The sequence below is a fragment of the Polypterus senegalus genome, chromosome 3 (assembly GCF_016835505.1).
Source record: "Polypterus senegalus isolate Bchr_013 chromosome 3, ASM1683550v1, whole genome shotgun sequence".
Classification (NCBI taxonomy): Eukaryota; Metazoa; Chordata; class Cladistia; order Polypteriformes; family Polypteridae; genus Polypterus; species Polypterus senegalus.
In genome coordinates, this window is record NC_053156.1 from 233,731,177 (window position 1) to 233,750,146 (window position 18,970).

Here is an 18,970-nt window from a genome sequence, read left to right on the forward strand (position 1 = left end):
AATTGATAAAAGTTCCATGTTAGCTGCCCGGAGAAGATCATTTGTTATCTTGAACTTCATTCTTGGTTTTAGATCTTTTTTGTATTGTTCAAACTTTTGTTGTTGAGATTTTTTTTAGTATTTCCTTTTATTTAATTTATTAAAATGACCTCTATTAATTTTGGCCATGTAAGAGCCAGTATGCATCTAATACTGTCAGTAGTTAACAACTAAAAACAGCACTTGGTAACCATTGAGAATTGCAGCTTTCTAGGGCTTCACTGAACTTTCTCCTTCCATTTCAGAGTATGATCACATCAGTCGTCTGTCCACCCTACTGCTTACTAAAAGAGTGACTAAAAGAGACTGTCAGCTTTGCATTTTGTAGATAGATAGATAGATAGATACAGTGGTGTGAAAAACTATTTGCCCCCTTCCTGATTTCTTATTCTTTTGCATGTTTGTCACACATACAACACACATTTCTGATCATCAAACACATTTAACCATTAGTCAAATATAACACAAGTAAACACAAAATGCAGTTTTTAAATGATGGTTTTATTATTTAGGGAGAAAAAAAATCCAAACCTACATGGCCCTGTGTGAAAAAGTAATTGCCTCCTGAACTTAATAACTGGTTGGGCCACCCTTAGCAGCAATAACTGCAATCAAGCGTTTGCGATAACTTGCAATGAGTCTTTTACAGCTCTGGAGGAATTTTGGCCCACTCATCTTTGCAGAATTGTTGTAATTCAGCTTTATTTGAGGGTTTTCTACCATGAACCGCCTTTTTAAGGTCATGCCATAGCATCTCAATTGGATTCAGGTCAGGACTTTGACTAGGCCACTCCAAAGTCCTTATTTTGTTTTTCTTCAGCCATTTAGAGGTGGATTTGCTGGTGTGTTTTGGGTCATTGTCCTGTTGCAGCACCCAAGATCGATTCAGCTTGAGTTAACGAACAGATGGCCGGACATTCTCCTTCAGGATTTTTTGGTAGACAGTAGAATTCATGGTTCCATCTATCACAGCAAGCCTTCCAGGTCCTGAAGCAGCAAAACAACCCCAGACCATCACACTACCAACACCATATTTTACTGTTGGTATGATGTTCTTTTTCTGAAATGCTGTGTTCCTTTTACGCCAGATGTAATGGGACATTTGCCTTCCAAAAAGTTCAACTTTTGTCTCATCAGTCCACAAGGTATTTTCCCAAAAGTCTTGGCAATCATTGAGATGTTTCTTAGCAAAATTGAGACAAGCCCTAATGTTCTTTTTGCTTAAAAGTGGTTTGCGTCTTGGAAATCTGCCATGCAGGCCGTTTTGCCCAGTCTCTTTCTTATGGTGGAGTCGTGAACACTGACCTTAATTGAGGCAAGTGAGGCCTGCAGTTCTTTAGACGTTGTCCTGGGGTCTTTTGTGACCTCTCGGATGAGTCGTCTCTGCGCTCTTGGGGTAATTTTGGTCGGTCGGCCACTCCTGGGAAGGTTCACCACTGTTCCATGTTTTTGCCATTTGTGGATAATGGCTCTCACTGTGGTTCGCTGGAGTCCCAAAGCTTTAGAAATTACTATAACCTTTACCAGACTGATAGATCTCAATTACTTCTGTTCTCATTTGTTCCTGAATTTCTTTGGATCTTGGCATGATGTCTAGCTTTTGAGGTGCTTTTGGTCTACTTCTCTGTGTCAGGCAGCTCCTATTTAAGTGATTTCTTGATTGAAACAGGTGTGGCAGTAATCAGGCCTGGGGGTGGCTACGGAAATTGAACTCAGGTGTGATACACCACAGTTAGGTTATTTTTAACAAGGGGGCAATTACTTTTTCACACAGGGCCATGTAGGTTTGGATTTTTTTCTCCTTAAATAATAAAAACCATCATTTAAAAACTGCATTTTGTGTTTACTTGTGTTATATTTGACTAATGGTTAAATGTGTTTGATGATCAGAAACATTTTGTGTGACAAACATGCAAAAGAATAAGAAATCAGGAAGGGGGCAAATAGTTTTTCACATAGATGCATTAATGTGGTTCCTAATTTAAAATGCTTTAAAAGGCTTTAGGTATTCTTTAGGTTTAGGTATTCTTTGTGGTATTCAAGCCTTTTTGAGTGTAATTAAAACAATGAGCATGGCATGAGCTACTGAACTTTGAAAGTCACATCTAAATGGCTAATGTGCATTTTTTAACAATAAATGGTGCACCTAAACTGGAGTTAATATACAGAACGGCTCTGGAAAATATGTTTGGTCATCCTAGTGATAATGTGATAATGACAAAAGTTAAGCAAGCAGACATTCATGAATGCATTATTTATCTACCTTATTTATATTATCCTCTGATTTTTTTTGTAATAAGCTCTGACACCACTTTAGTTATTTTTAACAGCTTAGTTTAACAGCCTGCTAGACTATAATGAAGGATTTTGTTGCATTTTTATTAATTGGAAGTGATAGCATGGTTATCTCCTTTTACATTGCATTACATTTCTTCTCATCCAGGCCTACTCAGAGTTTGCACATTCTTTCTGCATCCAGGTTACTCAATTTACACCCACATTCTAAAGGATGTAACAGCGTGTGTAAGTGTGGTCTGTGATGGAGTGCCTTGTGACCTGAAACTGCAAAAAACAAAAATGTTTGCTATTGGTGATTACTGTGTTAAAATATATAGGGTATATGAACTTACAGTGTTTGTTTGACAAAGTGGACTTGTTGTTAAGTATTCTTTAGGAATTAAATAGTTGGTTTAAAAAAAAAAAAAGGAGAATATTTTTGTACCCCACGACTCTTTTCAGGACTAAGCAGAAAATGACTGACTGACTGAATATTTTTGTACTCTAGGACGAAGTCTTTTTCAATGATAAGAACAATTAAATACAGCACGAAGTGTCCATAAAAAGTATGTAAGTTCCTTGACTTTTCACATTTTATTGTGGTGTAATTAGAAATGTGAATGTGCTTAACTGGGACTTTTTCAGATTTTATTACATATAAATATAAATATATAATACTAAAGCATATAACATGCAGTTTTTTTGTCCTTATTTAACAAAAAAGAATGAATAAAAATAAATGCAACAGCATTTTAATATATAATGGTAAAAATTCAATTCTATTTCGATTTAATTTCATTTCTAATTCCTTGCTGTCCAACGTGAAGACCACTCAGTGACAAAGACTGCGCTTCATCTTAGCCAAGTTGGAAGAAGCTCTGGACTGAGAGTTATAGAGAAATGTCCAAATCAGCAGACTATGCACTAGCACGGGTCAAAAACTGGGGAAAAACAAGAAAATTTGTTTCTATTTGACAAGTCGCAATTCTGATTATAAATAAATCTTTAAAAAGTGATGGATTTTTCCAATTATCTTCTGTGGAGCATTCACATAGAGAGAACTGTAGTTACATTTTACCTCATCAAAATTAGAATCACAGTTATGCTTAATATATTTATGGTAAACTTATTTCACATTTAATGCCTGCCTTTGCTTAATCATAACAACAATAACTACGGTCTGCTTCTTGTATAGCCCATAATTTCATAAGGAATGCGTCAATGGGCATTAATAGGCTCTGTGTATTTTTGACATCCCCCAGCCTCGACTCCCTAAGAAAACAAGAAAAAAAAAACTCCCCCCAAAAACATAAACATGTAGGAAAAAAATAATGGAAGAAATCTTTAAAAAGGCAATTCAGAGAGAGGCCCCCTTCCAGGTAGGTTGGGTGTGCAGTGGGTATCAAAAAATGGAGTAAATAAAACACATCAAACTAATTAATATAAATGAAAAACAACAATATCTGCCCGTTAGTTAATTGTAGAATCACTTCTAGATTGTAGAAAAGGAGTCAGACAAACCAGAAACAGTCAGAGTCCTGGAGACCTCGGCCAACTAGCTGCCTACCCCCAATGGCCATGCTACAGCTTTAGTCAGTGCTGGGCTGGCCAATCTGATGAAAGAACCCTTCTACCCGATGATTCCAAATTATGACATGTCAAAATTGTATTTAAGTTATCTAAGATATAATTAAGACCAGTGAGTGTTGAAATTTAAGATTGCTTCAATATTTCTGATAAGGAAGCACATTAGTGCTGCTGCTGCTTCATGGGTTCTAGCCATCGTCTTTGTGGAGCTGCCACACTTGCAGTTTCTTCATATACTCTGGTTTTCCTCCATTATCCCAAAAGTATGTGTGTTGGAGAACGTGTGGGGTTTCCAAAGTGGACCACAATCAAGTGAGTACATAACTAGACCGTGAGACAGGCTGGGTTGATTCCTTGTCAGACAGGAATGCAAATGTTGCGGGGTCAGATGGCTGAGAACATTGTAGTTAATTGTAACATTCAAAGTCAGGATATCTGAATGATATCTGAGGCAGCAGCACTAACCACTGTTTGTGCCACCCTAATAGTAAATGCTAAAGATGTAATTAAAGGTATCTTTAGTTGGAAGCTCCAGAAACGTTAATAAGACATATTCCTAAATCTATAAGTATAGCATGGATTTTTGACTAGTCAAATTGTAGATATTTCCAACATACAAACAACAACTAGTCATAAGTATGTTGCAAATATTATGTATCTAAAACTGAAATTTAACTCACTAAATTATAATAATGACTAGTTGAAAGTGTGGTAATAATCGTTAAAAATGACTTGCCATACGATGTTAACTGGGTTTGGATCTGTTTCAAATTATACAAGTTTAGATCATACTCGTTGACACAATGAGCATTCAGCTAACCAAACTCAGGTCAGATTTCAGAAAGTTTCTCAAAAGTGCAACTGGATTAAGTGGATTTGAAAATCAATGAGCAGAAGAATGCATTAAACACAAATTCAGCAGCTTTGCAGAGCAGGACATGATCCAGTTGCATAAAAATGTATTATTATTGCAGAAAGGTACAGGCCTGGGCTTTTTCTCACCAGCATTTACTGTAAGGATGAATGCTTGAACCCTTTATGACCCTTGGTGTAAATCTACAACTTGGGGGGCTGTAAAGAGACAAAATCTGCTTTTAAATTTATTGACACCTAGTGTGACCAGACTGCCTTCATTTTATGGTAAGGGTGACAGTTAATTTATGGCTACTGTAAAAATAAACTTTCCTGAGATACAATACAGTCCACTCTCCATGATGTTAACTGATGTTATTGTAAAATGGCATTATACATTTTTCTGCTTAACTATAATTCAACCCTACAGATTTTGGAATTTTTGGAACTAAAAAATGTGCATGAATGTGATTGTTAGATTGAGTACTTTGGGTGGTTTGCCAATTGTAGTGTGTATGTATTAATATAGTAAAATTAAACAATTTTAAAAATTCATCTAATCAGATTTTACTCAGACCGCTGCTGTGGCATATACTGTAAATGGGCAACAATGTTAACAGAAGGCCGGCGGTGGCATGAAAACACATTGATGAATGCTCCTGTCTCATGGATCCAGTGTTGAGTCTGTGTAGGAAACTGCAGGTTATTGTGGGTTGTATTCCAGATAGCCCATTTTTCCTCCCATACCCCAAAGATCTGTGTGTTAGTTTAACTGCCGATTCCAGATTTTGTGCATTAGAGGGTTTCTCGTGATGCTGCCAGGATAAGCACAATCCATTACAAAGAGGTGGAGTAAGCAGGTTTGAGAATGTTATGTAATATTTGCATTAGTGATACGCAGTATGGGTTTGTGTCCCTGCATCCCTAACACCTCCATGTGTCTTAAAGGCCCAGTTCCTCCAGCAGCCTGTTTAGTCAGAAGGACAGCACAGCCTCAAAGATCCATCCATGTTTATGTCTGTCTGTCTTTTGGTGATCCATCTTTAAGTTTTATCTCTTTCTATCTAGGCTGAGCATCCATAAACCTTGACACACCCAGTTCAGTACAGTTCAGGCAGTAGCACTACTTCTCACATTTGCTGTTTGCCCTCAGCTCTGTCAGGTATCCCTGCCTTAATGATCAATACAGCACAGTTACAGGGAACTTTGCTCCATGATGATGTTCTTCCTTCTTCTCTGACAGGGGTGGGATGTACAGTACTTGACATTGCAAGCTACATTCTGTTCCACTAAGGTGTCGCTAAGCCCCTCTGTTTCTTGTATTGTGCATTCATACCTACAGTTCTTGTGCTCACCTATATATAGACCACAATAAGTTAAAACTCATTCTTGCAGGTATTACTTCACTACAATATGTTCACTCCTAAGTGCCATTCTGGGTTTTTAGCCTTTAAGCTGCAGGAACTACTTTGTCATTAAATCAGGATGATCCTTTAAGGTAGATTAAAATGAAGTTCTTGCTTTCAACAAATGAAATGTGCAATACCAGAGAGGGAGAAAATCTCAACAATGAAGACCATTGAAAATATCTTAAACCCCCTCTAATAACTTTTATTGATTGCTACGTCCGGATAGAACACTATTTAATTGCTGAGATGATCATTTCTTCCAGACCGAACAATCCACACAATGTTGGAGATGATAACATGGTTAGATTATGTCAGTTGTTTGGTGCAGTTGATCAAATGAAATAGCCCCCTAATCAGTCATAGTGCTTTACTGTAGTGATGCATGTCTGATTCACCAAACCGGCTCTTGACAAGGCCAAAAAACATTGATGGGGAAATAACAAGCAGAATGTACTTTGGATGAGGCAAATGGCAGTTTTTGTTCCCTCAATTGCTGACATAGTTATGATCTTAAACAGATAAATTAAATTCACAGTGTACTGAATAGGCACGGCAGAAAGTTTCAGAAAGAGAAAAATCTAAATATTGCTCGAGTTTATTCTCTTGCTCCTCAAATACAGTATATGATTTACAGTTTTGTTTTGTTTTTTTTCTAGAATTGGAAAAAGCATAATTATTTTATGTGTGAAAGACATGTTGAATCTATAATTAATGTTAGATACAGCTACTGTACATTACAGCATGCAGTTTGTGTAATGTAGCTATACTTCACTTGCTAGTTACACTAACTGACTAAATGAAGTTATTTAGTTAGCTAAATTAGCATTATGTTACATACCGCACCTCTTCAGTATTTGTAGATAGCACCATAAGTAGCCACCAAAATCACCTCAGCACAACTGTCCTCACAAAAGAAGCATTCAGTGTTTTCAGCAGCAGGACTCATCGCAACATTGTGAAACTGTGATGATCTGAGGACCCAAATATACATGTTGGGACCATACTGGGACCAAAGAAGAGGTTTATTACCATTATGGCAGTAGAGCTATTTACAGAAAGAAAACAACGGCCATACACAAATATTATGTGGAAAGCAAATATAAAGCAATAATTCTTTTTCAGAACTGTGCAGATTCTAGGGGTGTATCATTGTCAGTGTAAATGTAAGCTTTAGCAGAGATAAAAAAATTCTTTATAGTAGGGTATGAGGGTAACTACAAAGAGGACTATTTTATTTATGTTAGGTAGAATGCTCAGAGTGGGCTGGGTGGTCCCGTGGCCTGGAACCCCTGCAGATTTTTTTTTTCTCCAGCCGTCTGGAGTTTGTTTTTCTGTTTTTTTGTCCACCCTAGCCATCGGACCTTACTCCTTTTCTATGTTAACTAATGTTGTCTTATTTTAATTTCTTATTTTGTCTTTTATTTTTCTTTTCTTCATTATGTAAAGCACTTTGAGCTACTTTTTGTATGAAAATGTGCTATATAAATAAACTAGCAGAATACCCGCGCTTCGCAGCGGAGAAGTAGTGTGTTAAAGAAGTTATGAAAAAGAAAAGGAAAAATTTTAAAAATAACGTAACATTCTTTGCCTGAAAGAAAGTGAATGAAATAAGTATAATTGTAATAAACGAACAAAACAACAGCAGAAAAGCCGCGGATTAAATAAAGGAAATGGGTACTTGAACAGTAAACTAAGTGTAAAATACGTACACAATAAGTATAATAATCGTAACAAATGAACAATAAAACAGCACAGAACCCGTGGATTAAATAAAAAGGTTGCCTCGTTGGCGAAGCAAGGATAAATGACTTTCGTATATGTCGTTCGTTTATAAAACAGTGCAGAAGCTGTGAGAAAGTTGCTTCCTTGTTGAAGCAAGGAAACCAATAAAGACACCGCAGCGAAGAATGGCCTTATATGGGAAGCCAGTCAATTACATGGGAGGCGTGGTGAGTTGCGCAGCAGCCTTACATATGAATATGCTAAGTGTTGACTAAATAGAAGTTGAAAAGATATATTTTTTCAAATGTGATCGCGCAATTCAAACTTTCTGCGTTAACCGCATATTTTTTCATACGTCTCAAACCAAGGGGATGTGAGGCTAAAATGAATCGGGAAGCAACGTACATACTCAGTACATCCCCTCGCGGGACGCCGCCGCTAGAGGCGAAGGCTCTACTATTGCGCCACAGCGTGTAGTTTGTCTATTTGAGCGTAGCAGTGTAATTCAGTTTTTGTTCAGCACTCTTTGGAACTGTTGCTTTTTGTCTGCGACTCGCCAGTTCATGTGAGCCGCTGAATATGGTTTTATATGTCACTCGCTCGCTTCTAATTGTTTTGCTGCCTTCTTAATTATATAATGTATGTTTTCTTCATCTGTTTTTGGAGTTCTTACTGGTTTTCTACATACTGCGTGATTACGTGGGAGGCGTGATGATGTCACACGAAACTCCGCCCCTCCACGGCTTTCGAGCTCAACTCCATTATTACAGTATATGCAGAAAAATAGCTTCCAGTTATGACCATTACGCGTAGAATTTCGAAATGAAACCTGCCCAACTTTTGTAAGGAAGCTGGTAGAAATGAGCCTGCCAAATTTCAGCCTTCTACCAATACGGGAAGTTGGAGAATTAGTGATGAGTCAGTCAGTCAGTCAGTGAGTCAGTCAGTGAGTCAGTGAGGGCTTTGTCTTTTATTAGTATAGATGTTGTTGTTGTATTTTCAGAAGGGCAGGATGAAAGGCCACTTAACTAAATCACTTCACACTGGATGCCAGGTAAGGAATAAAGTACTCAAAAAAATTAATCAATACAGTTTATTTACCTCGTCTTAAGTGACTTTTTTAATGTTTTGAAATGAGATCATGATTAACAAAATGTGTTTGCAATTTGTTCAGTATATCCCTATTATATTTTAACTGAGTACAAAAGGTGAGTCTTGTAGCTATATTATTCTTTAAAAAATTATGTAATATTTGTGTTTCATACAGGTGATTGAAAAAGTCTTGATGAAGAAGTAAGTGAACAAACCAGATTGAAATATTAATGCTACAGACTCACATTGTTGTGAATGTCTAGCACTCTGCTCTATAGCCAGACTCACCTTTTTGATGACTTCTGTTGTTCTTACATTTGTCATGACTGAGCTATTGTTTATCTGGAATAAAAATAGGTGGGAGGTGAGGAAAATTGGACAGATTTTGTTTAGCAAAGTTTGTAATTTGGAGATAGTGGAAAAATTGTGTTGATGAGAAGTTAGACTTGGAGAGTGATTAATGGTAGGATGCAAAAACATTATCCATCCATCCATTTTCTAACCCGCTGAATCCAAACACAGGGTCACAGGGGTCTGCTGGAGCCAATCCCAGGGCACAAGGCAGGAACCAATCCCGGGCAGGGTGCCAACCCACTGCAGGACACACACAAACACACACTAGGGCCAATTTAGAATTGCCAATCCACCTAACTGGCATGTCTTTGGACTGTGGGAGGAAACCAGAGCGCCCGGATGAAACCCACGCAGACACAGATAGAGAACATGCAAACTCCACACAGGGAGGACCCGGGAAGCGAACCCGGGTCTCCTAACTGCAAGGCAGCAGCACTACCCACTGCACCACCCTATATACAAATCTTTAAATGATTTTATTCCATTCATTTTCCAAACGTTAAAAACTGAGTATGGTTGAGATGGTGTAAAAAATGGTTATCATGTAGAGGTACCACAGATAAAATATTGTCTAACTTGAAGTGCTTCCTACATTTGTTCCATATTCTGAGTGAATGAAGGACAATTGGGTTGTTAGTATACTGACAATACCTTGTATCTACTGCTACACAAAGCAGGGTACAAAGCAGTAAAGAGGTACTGCAGGATTTTGTTTCTATTGCGGACCAAGCTAGAGTGTGTTCATCTCCAATATGGCTGGCAGTTGAAGTCTGGAAACATAGTACATGATCGTGATGAATCCATGTCTTTGATATTTCTAATCCAATCTGTTAAATTTCTGGCAATTTTTATGATTATTTTTAAACTTACTAGGGAGCTATGCCTCCTGCTCGCTTTGCTCACCCACCCCTGGGTTTGGTTTACCGGATATACAATTTAAACAGATTGTTATTTTCATGGGAATTGTTACATATGCATTATTTTCACTTATGTAAAAATAATACTTGTCTTTTATTTCCGGCCCCGGGTGTGGTTAAATCATTCTCGCAGGACGCATAACACTGCTCGTGTTGTGAAAGGGGGCTGAACACACGCTAAGGAGATGCCGTCGGATCATCTGCTGTCTTTCTGCTGGCGAGCTGCGTGTTCTTTTTGTTGCACGGCACGTTGATCATTTAAGCCTATAGAGCAGCTGTCCTTTTGCCACTTCGTGTCTCTGCCGCTTGTGTTGTGAATGGGAACCTGAACGCACGCTGAGGAGTTGCAGTCAAATCATTTGTTGGCTTGTTGCTGCTGTTGAGCTGCATTTTCTCCTTATCATGCTTTGCATTGATCATTTGAAAGCCTGTACAGCAGCTGTCCTTTTGCCACTTTGTGTCTCTTCCACTCGTGTTGTGAAAAAAGGGGGGGCTGAACGCACACTAACGAGAAGCGGTCGGATCATCTGATGGCTTCCTGCTGCTGCTGCTGGTAAGCTGTGTGTTTTGTTTGTCGCTTGTTCTTGTTTTTATAGCTGGGAGCACATGATGTCTGTCTGCCAAAAGCATTCCAACAACTGCTTAGTTAGATGTCCATGAACTTGTTTTAAATGCTGTCTCACTGCCCTGTCTCACGTGACGTTAACGTGTCTCTCACGGGACATCAAATTGTCTTCACATGACGTTAAAGTGTTTCTCGCAGGACGTCAAATTGTCTCCCAAGAAGATCACGTTTCGTCTCCCTAGTCTCCCCCCAGGATTTTTTTTATATTAGAGAGATTATTTTATTATTAGTCTCAAGGGGCTTAATGTGATTCGCAATCAAGAGTACACGTCTGGGGACAACCCGTTAAAAAGTGTGTAGTGAATAGTAGTGAAATCCTGTGCTACAAAGGCTACACCCACAGGGCTTCTTCCTAAAACGCCTTCCTCCAATTTCTCCTGTCCATGCATTTTAAACTGCCACTAAGGTTTCAGGTAGAGAGCAAAAGGATATTGAACAAAAGCCTTGATGCTAAGATAAAATAAAAAGGTAAAATTGCTGTTTTCAGTTCGAGTGCTCAGGAGCACAAGGTAACTGAATTGATTTTTATGTTGTAATGACCACTGCGATAATGGTGACAGACAAACAGACACATACACACACACGTAGACCACTGCAGCTACTGGGCTCCACGTTTGACAAGTGATTCTCTGTCTGCTGCAATATCTTTTTGTTATTTTAACTATTACAAATAAAGTTTAGATAAGCAGTGTGGTCTATGGATATACAGTAGAACGTGTTAAAATGAGAGCACCTCTGATCTGTGCAGTTCAAAAGCATCATACCTACTTTGAGTGCTGCCTTCATGAGGCATTGGATTGGTTTAGAAATGTGACACTCAGTGAGCTCTCTAATTGTTCACACTGAGTTTTAGGAACAATTCACACAAAGTTGTCTTTTATTGATGCCATTTTGTATTCTGTTTTGTGTATAGTTGCTGTCATTTTATGGCAGTCTGTAAAAGACCATGCCAATATTGCTCACATGTTGCTTACGGCAGAAGGTTCTTTTTCTACCACAATTAACTTTTAATATTTACGATATAGCGTGTACTTTCTGCTATATTAAGTATCATTAATATTTATATAGTACATGATTTTATGTGATGTAAATCCATACTGTAAAAGGAACGAGATTTACCATCAAAAGGAATTGAAAAAATACTACTTTTAGGAAAAAGTACGCAAAGCAAAAAGGGTTTAGGTATCTGCAAATTTAAAGGAGGAACTGAACCTTAGATAACATTTTATGCCATCACATCATACCCTGAAAGGTCACAGCCTCCAAGGATACAATCCTAACAACCTGCAGTGATACCTTAGTAACAGGAAGAGAAGATGGTGGTGTTTGTAATGAAAACATGGCGATGAAAATTACTAAAATAAATAAACAGAATCAAAACTAGAGTCATAATTAAACAAAAAAAATAATAACGAATTTGAATTCTAAGGCTAAGATAGCTCCTAAAAGGAGTGATAGAATAAGAAAACCAAAAATTAAATAAATTCCCATTCCTAACAACTTAGCAGTAAATTTAAAAAGACAGTATAATGTATTTCACTGTAATAGCTAATAAATGCTAGTAACACATATACATTTAATAGTAAACAAATAAAAATGCTTATATTAACATTTAAATATTAGGTAAAATGCTTCTTTTAGCAGAAACTCCAAGGTATTGTCAAAAAAGTCAAGGAAAATGGAGAAGTCCACCAGAAACAAGGGTTGTTGTATCCATATAGCAAAACAAGTGTATCAGGCATTCTTATATGCTTCTTTATGCCAATTATAACTAATAACTAGAGACTCAGGTACACAAAGACTAAATGTTTTGGAAATAGAATACAGACCTGGGTTCAAGAGTTGGGTCACCTCTACTTTTAGAGCACAAACTCAAAGGACAAAAACAGATCATAAATCGTCTATCACCATAATAATGTCGAATTTGCTTCATAATTTGTAGGAGTTCCATCTCTTCTGCTGAATGGTCCCTCAAGTGATGGCCACTTCCTCCTTGTGGTTATAATATATGGGCGATTGCCTGGAGGGGGGCGGAAGTCACGTTAGGCGTCATCTGCGTCAAGTCCATCAGGCTGCAGGGAGGCAGCCAGTAATAGCACCCCTTTTCTCCATGGGGGGGAATTACTCAACATGACAGAGCCCTGAAGGTAACCCACAAGTATGTGTGCACGATACAAGTACGGAGATATTATAGTCCCATGTTTAGTTATAGCAAAATCCAATGCTACTATATAATGGAGCAGTGAACAAAATTTGCCATAAAAGTTGTTGCAAAAATGATAAAAACAAGATGTTCTTACGAAAATGACCATCAGGACAAAGTATGGAGCCACTGATTCCTCCTTTCATAGGCAGTAAGTTAGTTTGTTTCTTTGTTTTGTTAAGCCCTGTGGAGCAATAATGCCTTACATTTAAAAATCCGGGACACTTCAATCTGTCAAAGAAGGGGATCAGAATTTCCACCCGACATCAATGATTAGCAGTTTCTAAAACTGAGTTTTTCAGTTATTATATGGAATGATCATCGTCTAAAATGTGTCTGGAGAGGGGATGTTGAGTTGAGTGAGTGTGAATATTACTTTTGTGTCCTAGAATTCATTATCCTACTGGTCTGAACGTTTCACCAATATAATAAAGTGGGCATGGGCAAGCCAACACCTATATTACCGCTCTAGTGCTAAAGTTGGAGCAATGTGTTAAAGTAACGCTGACATTATTAATAGCAATGCCAGAAAAAGTCAGTCCCATACTGTGTATTGAACTGTGCAGATTTTATAATCTATACCTGTACTTACATTATTCCATCCATCTGATGGCAATGCATATAATCTGGCATCCTAACTTTAAAACCATTAAAAGAAAGACTTAAAGAATACCTTTTTATAGTATAAAAACATTTTTGGGGATTTTGAACTTTACTTTTGTGCAGCTGTGCTCTCTGCTTTTGGTTTGGGTTTTGACATTCTAGTTAAATAAATCTTTCCATGTGTCAACTTTTGCTATGTTTGATGATTTGAAGGATTATATCTTTAAGTAGTTGTGATCTCTGCCACTTGAACAGATCCTGACACAGAACTCTCAGTTTACAGTATGGAAATGCACTGTTTGAAACTGAGTTGAACTGAAGCACACTATTGTAATAGCGTACACACATATATTTTTTCTTAGAACTATTTTGTTTGTGTTATATTCCAACTGTCTTGTAAATAGCAACTGTATAAAGTGTTTTAATTAAGAATAAGTTTAAAATTTAGTACTGTATATTATAATCTAGCATTATCAGATTGTTGGCTGCTGTACATTTTGCTAAACAGAAATTAATTCACGCTGTTTGTGAAAAGTACATTTTTATATTCCCTAGCGGTTTTCATAGTTAATATCATCTTTATATGGTTTAAAAAGAAATCAAGAGCATAATAGGAACACCTGTGGCATGTTCGAAATACTCTCATTAATCAATCACCTAAAAATAAAAAAAAACATCTTCTCTGCAAAGGCCTGCTGCCACAGTAAATCAACAAATGCATTAATGGATGGATTGATGGAAAAACTTAAAACTGTCAGTCCTTCCTACAGTGTAATTACTCTATAAAAATTGTTTGGTGTTTTTTTTTTTCCTTAGTAATCAAACAGTAATATTCCACGCAACACTATAATAAACTAAATGTTTATATTATATGTTATAAAAGCATTGTTGTGTTTATGAGGTGCATCTTGTGGCCAATTATAATGATTTTGTTTATTGCTGCACTCATCATGGGCATTGCCTCCTCCTTTTTGGTGGCTTTTCCTATTTGGCTTAGATACAGATGTTTTGAATTTCACAAGCCTAGCTTGACTGCTGGTGACTGTGCAGAAGTCTGAGTAGATGGACATTTCAATTCTCAATTGTTTTTTGCCCAATAGCAGTGCATTGTTTAAAATAAAAAAAACAATCCAGTTATTCATCTTTTTCCTTCTTTAGTTTGCATCTACAGGCTTCTCTCCACCCTGTAAACATTGCATTTTGACCCAACACTGTGTTGCTTATGGGAGGCCCATTCCAGATGGATGACATTTTGACTTGATAGATTTGTTATGTGGAAGTTCCAGCACTGTCACATCAAAAACTTTCACTAAATCACAAAAGAAGTCAGACTTTATGATTTTGATCTTTACTGCTTTCCTTGTGACCAGCACTCCTGTGAACAGTTTGTGGTGTCATATAGGCTTGGCACAGTGACAACAGACTGCAGTCGTTATTCATGAACTCATTGAACCGGTTGGGTGACCTGCTTACTTGTGTCAGTTTATGTGTGAGTTTGATTTCGGAACAACGTGTGGATGGTATCGGGTTGGTAGTGGGTTCTGATTGTAATGAAGACCTTTTTCAGCCTTAAATATAGTGAATGTTTAAAATAATTTAAAATATGAAGATGCTTTTAGGAATGTAAAATTTCAGAGAATGAGATTATATAATATCATTAAAGTTTAACCAAGAAACAATAAAAGACAAGCAAAAACATTATGTGGACACTATTGATTTTTGTTCTTCATATTTTTATAACCTCTTTAGCTCACTCGTTTATTTGTTGATTGTTTTGCATGATATGACTGTCAGAATATGTTTGCACTGTAGTGGTCAATTACTGGGATGGAACTGAAGAGGAGGAGCAGGACAGTTTAGCACTTCTGCCTGGTTTGAAGAATGTTTAGATGTTGTTCATGTGAAATGTACATGTTCTCTCCCTACCTGTCTGGCTTTTCACCAGATAATCATGTTTTCTCCCCACATCCCATAGACAACTACATGAAATCTGTTAGCTACTCTTTTAACTGGTATCCCAGTGTGATTCAGGGTGTTTCTGTAAAAGAATACCCTCTTGGTTTATATCTGATGTTGTTAACTTAAGACAGAAGGTTCTTTTTTACCAAAAATAACATTTAATATTTAAGATATAGCATGTACTTACACTAAAAACCATTAAGTATCAATATTCTTATATAATATGCTATCATGGCTCTCTACTTGTTTGTCTGTCTAGGATTTTAAACCACCTGTAGCATGCAAACCCATTGAGCTATTGACCTGAAATTTGGTACACATAGACCTAGTGACCTCTACTATCCACTTTCGAGGTGACGATTGACCACCAAAGTTATTCCTGTTTTTATTTTTATTTTATTTTATTGTAGAATTAACTCTCAGTAGCGGCCAGCAGGGCGGCCGTGCGGCGAATGTGTACAGGCTCCGTTCTCATTCTTTACCACCTTCACCGTCACTTCACCTACCTCTTTATATCTTAAATCTTTCTTGAGGCAGATTGAAGTGCCAGCTTAAGTGAATAATTAAGAAAAATGTACTAAGCAATTGCAACTCAAACACTGACTTAATCAATTTTAATGCGAAAAGATGGCGGCAAAAGAAGAGAAGAAGCGGGCTGCTGGGGTGGAGAAAAGAAGAGCTGCTCAAGAAGCAGCAAGCGCATCAACCTCTGAGCAAATGAATGCTAAATGTACAGAGAAAGAGCATGAAAACTATGAATGCCCAAGTCAAGTGTATTCATGCAGTGCGCCATTACTAGTATTTATATAGTATATGATTGTATGTGATGCAAATCTGTACTATAGAAAGAATGAGATTTACCATCAAAAGGAATTAGAAAAAAATAATTTTAGGAAAAAGTATGCAAAGCAAAAAAGGTTTTGATATCCACAAACCCAAAGGAGGACGTAAACCTTAGATGTACTTTTAATGCTGTCACGTCATATCCAGAAAGGTCATGGCCTTTCTTCCTGTGAATGAAAAACAAGTACCTCATCTAAATAAGTTAAAGGAAAAGTCATTTGGTCTGTATGGGTTGGTCATCATATGATTTTGTCTTGCAAAGAGACAGACCGCATTTCTACATGAGCTCAGGCCATTCAATTTTTCTTTCTCCCATAATGAGCAAAGCCTTGGCTACCATTCACATCAATGTAAAGTCACCAGATGGGATTCAATCTTGGAGCTTTCTCCACTTCGTGTTAGTGAAATGCAGGCAGCTTAACTGATTTTAATGTGGGTAACATTGATTATGACAGTCTCATAATGAGAAAACAAAGTTATATTTCTTTAAAGGTTTAAGTTTACCTTATATTGAATGTACTCAGTCCATTGATGTTGGCCTTTAATCCTAGGTCTTAATTTTTTACCTTTGTTTCTGTCACTTCCAAATTGTCTGTGAATGGACCTCATGCATTAAACCTCATGCATTAAAATATAAGATCCCTCCTTTATGGAAATAAGAACAAATTTGGTGTCCAAATACATACTCATACAAATAATCCTCAGAGTATTTTTGATTTACAACAGCAAACACCTGGTTCCTGTAAGCATTCAGAAAAGTTAATAGCACTGGATATACTGATATGTGCAACAAAAGATCAAAAACTAAATTAAAACAAAAAAAATAAAAATAAAAAGCTAGGTATCAACAACTTTTTGCATCTTGGCCAACCAATGTATAAAGGGTTACTTCAACAATACCACTGATACACTGTTGGCTTAATATATAACTGTCAACGGCCTTCATTGTAGAACAAATAAAACAGGCAAATACGTGCATAGACATCAAACTGCTGAGCTCACTATTAACAAACCTGAATAAGAAAGAAAGAAAGAAAGAAAGAAAGAAAGAAAGAAAGAAAGAAAGAAAGAAAGAAAGATACTGTATTAATCCCCAAGGGGAAATTCACATACTCCAGCAGCAGCACACTGATAAAAAAAACAAAACAATATTAAATTAAAGAGTGATAAAAATGCAGGCAAAACAGACAATAACTTTGTTTAATGTTAACGTTTAACCCCCCCGAGTAGAATTGAAGAGTCGCATAGTGTGGGGGAGGAATGATCTCCTCAGTCTGTCAGTGGAGCAGGACAGTGACAGCAGTCTGTCGCTGAAGCTGCTCCTCTGCCTGGCGATAATACTGTTCAGTGGATACAGTGGATTCTCCATGATTGACAGGAGCCTGCTCAGTGCCCGTCGCGCTGCCACAGTCAACCTGTCCAGCTCCGTGCCTACAACAGAGCCTGCCTTCCTCATCAGTTTGTCCAGGCGTGAGGCATCCCTCTTCTTTATGCTGTCTCCCCAGCACACCACTGCATAGAAGAGGGTGCTCACCACAACCGTCTGATAGAACATCTGCAGCATCTTATTGCAGATGTTGAAGGACGCCAGCCTTCTAAGGAAGTATAGTCGGTTCTGTCCTCTCTTGCACAAAGCATCAGTATTGGCAATCCAGTCCAATTTATCATCCAGCTGCATTCCCAGGTATTTATAGGTCTGCACCCTCTGCACACAGTCACCTCTGATGATCACGGGGTCCATGAGGGGCCTAGGCCTCCTAAAATCCACCACCAGCTCCATGATTTTGCTGGTGTTCAGTTGTAGGTGGTTTGAGTCGCACCATTTAACAAAGTCTTTGATTAGGTTCCTATACTCCTTCTCTTGCCCACTTCTGATGCAGCCTACAATAGCAGTGTTGTCAGCAAACTTTTGCACATGGCAGGACTCCAAATTGTATTGGAATTCCTATGTATATAGGCTGAACAGGACCAGAGAAAGTACAGTCCCCTGTGCTGCTGACCACAATGTCAGACTTGCAGTTCCCGAGACGCACATACTGAGGTCTGTCTATAAGATAGCCCATGATCCATGCCACCAGGTATGAATCTACTCCCATCTCTGTCAGCTTGTCCCTGAGCAGCAGAGGTTGGATGGCGTTGAAGGTGCTAGAAAATTCCAGAAACATAATAGTTTGAGAGGGATCAGTGTAGCATATAGATGATGGCATCCTCCGCTCCCACCTTCTCCTGGCATGCGAACTGCAGAGGGTTGAGGGCATGGCAGACCTGTGGCCTCAGGTGGTGAAGTAGCAGCTGCTCCATGGTCTTCATCACTTGTGATGTCAGGGCGACAGGCTTGAAGTCATTCAACTCACCAGGATGTGATACCTTTGGAACTGGGGTGATGCAAGATGTTTTCCAAAGCCTCGGGACTCTCCCCTGTTCCAGGCTCAAGTTGAAGATATGCTGTAGAGGACACCGCAGTTCCAATGCACAGGCCTTCAGCAGT

General features: G+C 38.0%; 1 protein-coding gene across 1 annotated transcript in view; it reads left to right on the forward strand.

Annotated features, from left to right (window-relative positions):
• Positions 1-2,859: 2,859 nt before the first annotated feature.
• The window catches only part of LOC120526879 (zinc transporter 10-like), a 102,208-nt gene continuing 86,097 nt past the window's right edge, over positions 2,860-18,970 (forward strand). Inside the window, exon 1 of the mRNA XM_039749995.1 lies at positions 2,860-2,882. The gene's annotated coding sequence lies outside the window, so the exon portion shown is untranslated. The remainder of the gene's footprint in view (positions 2,883-18,970) is intronic.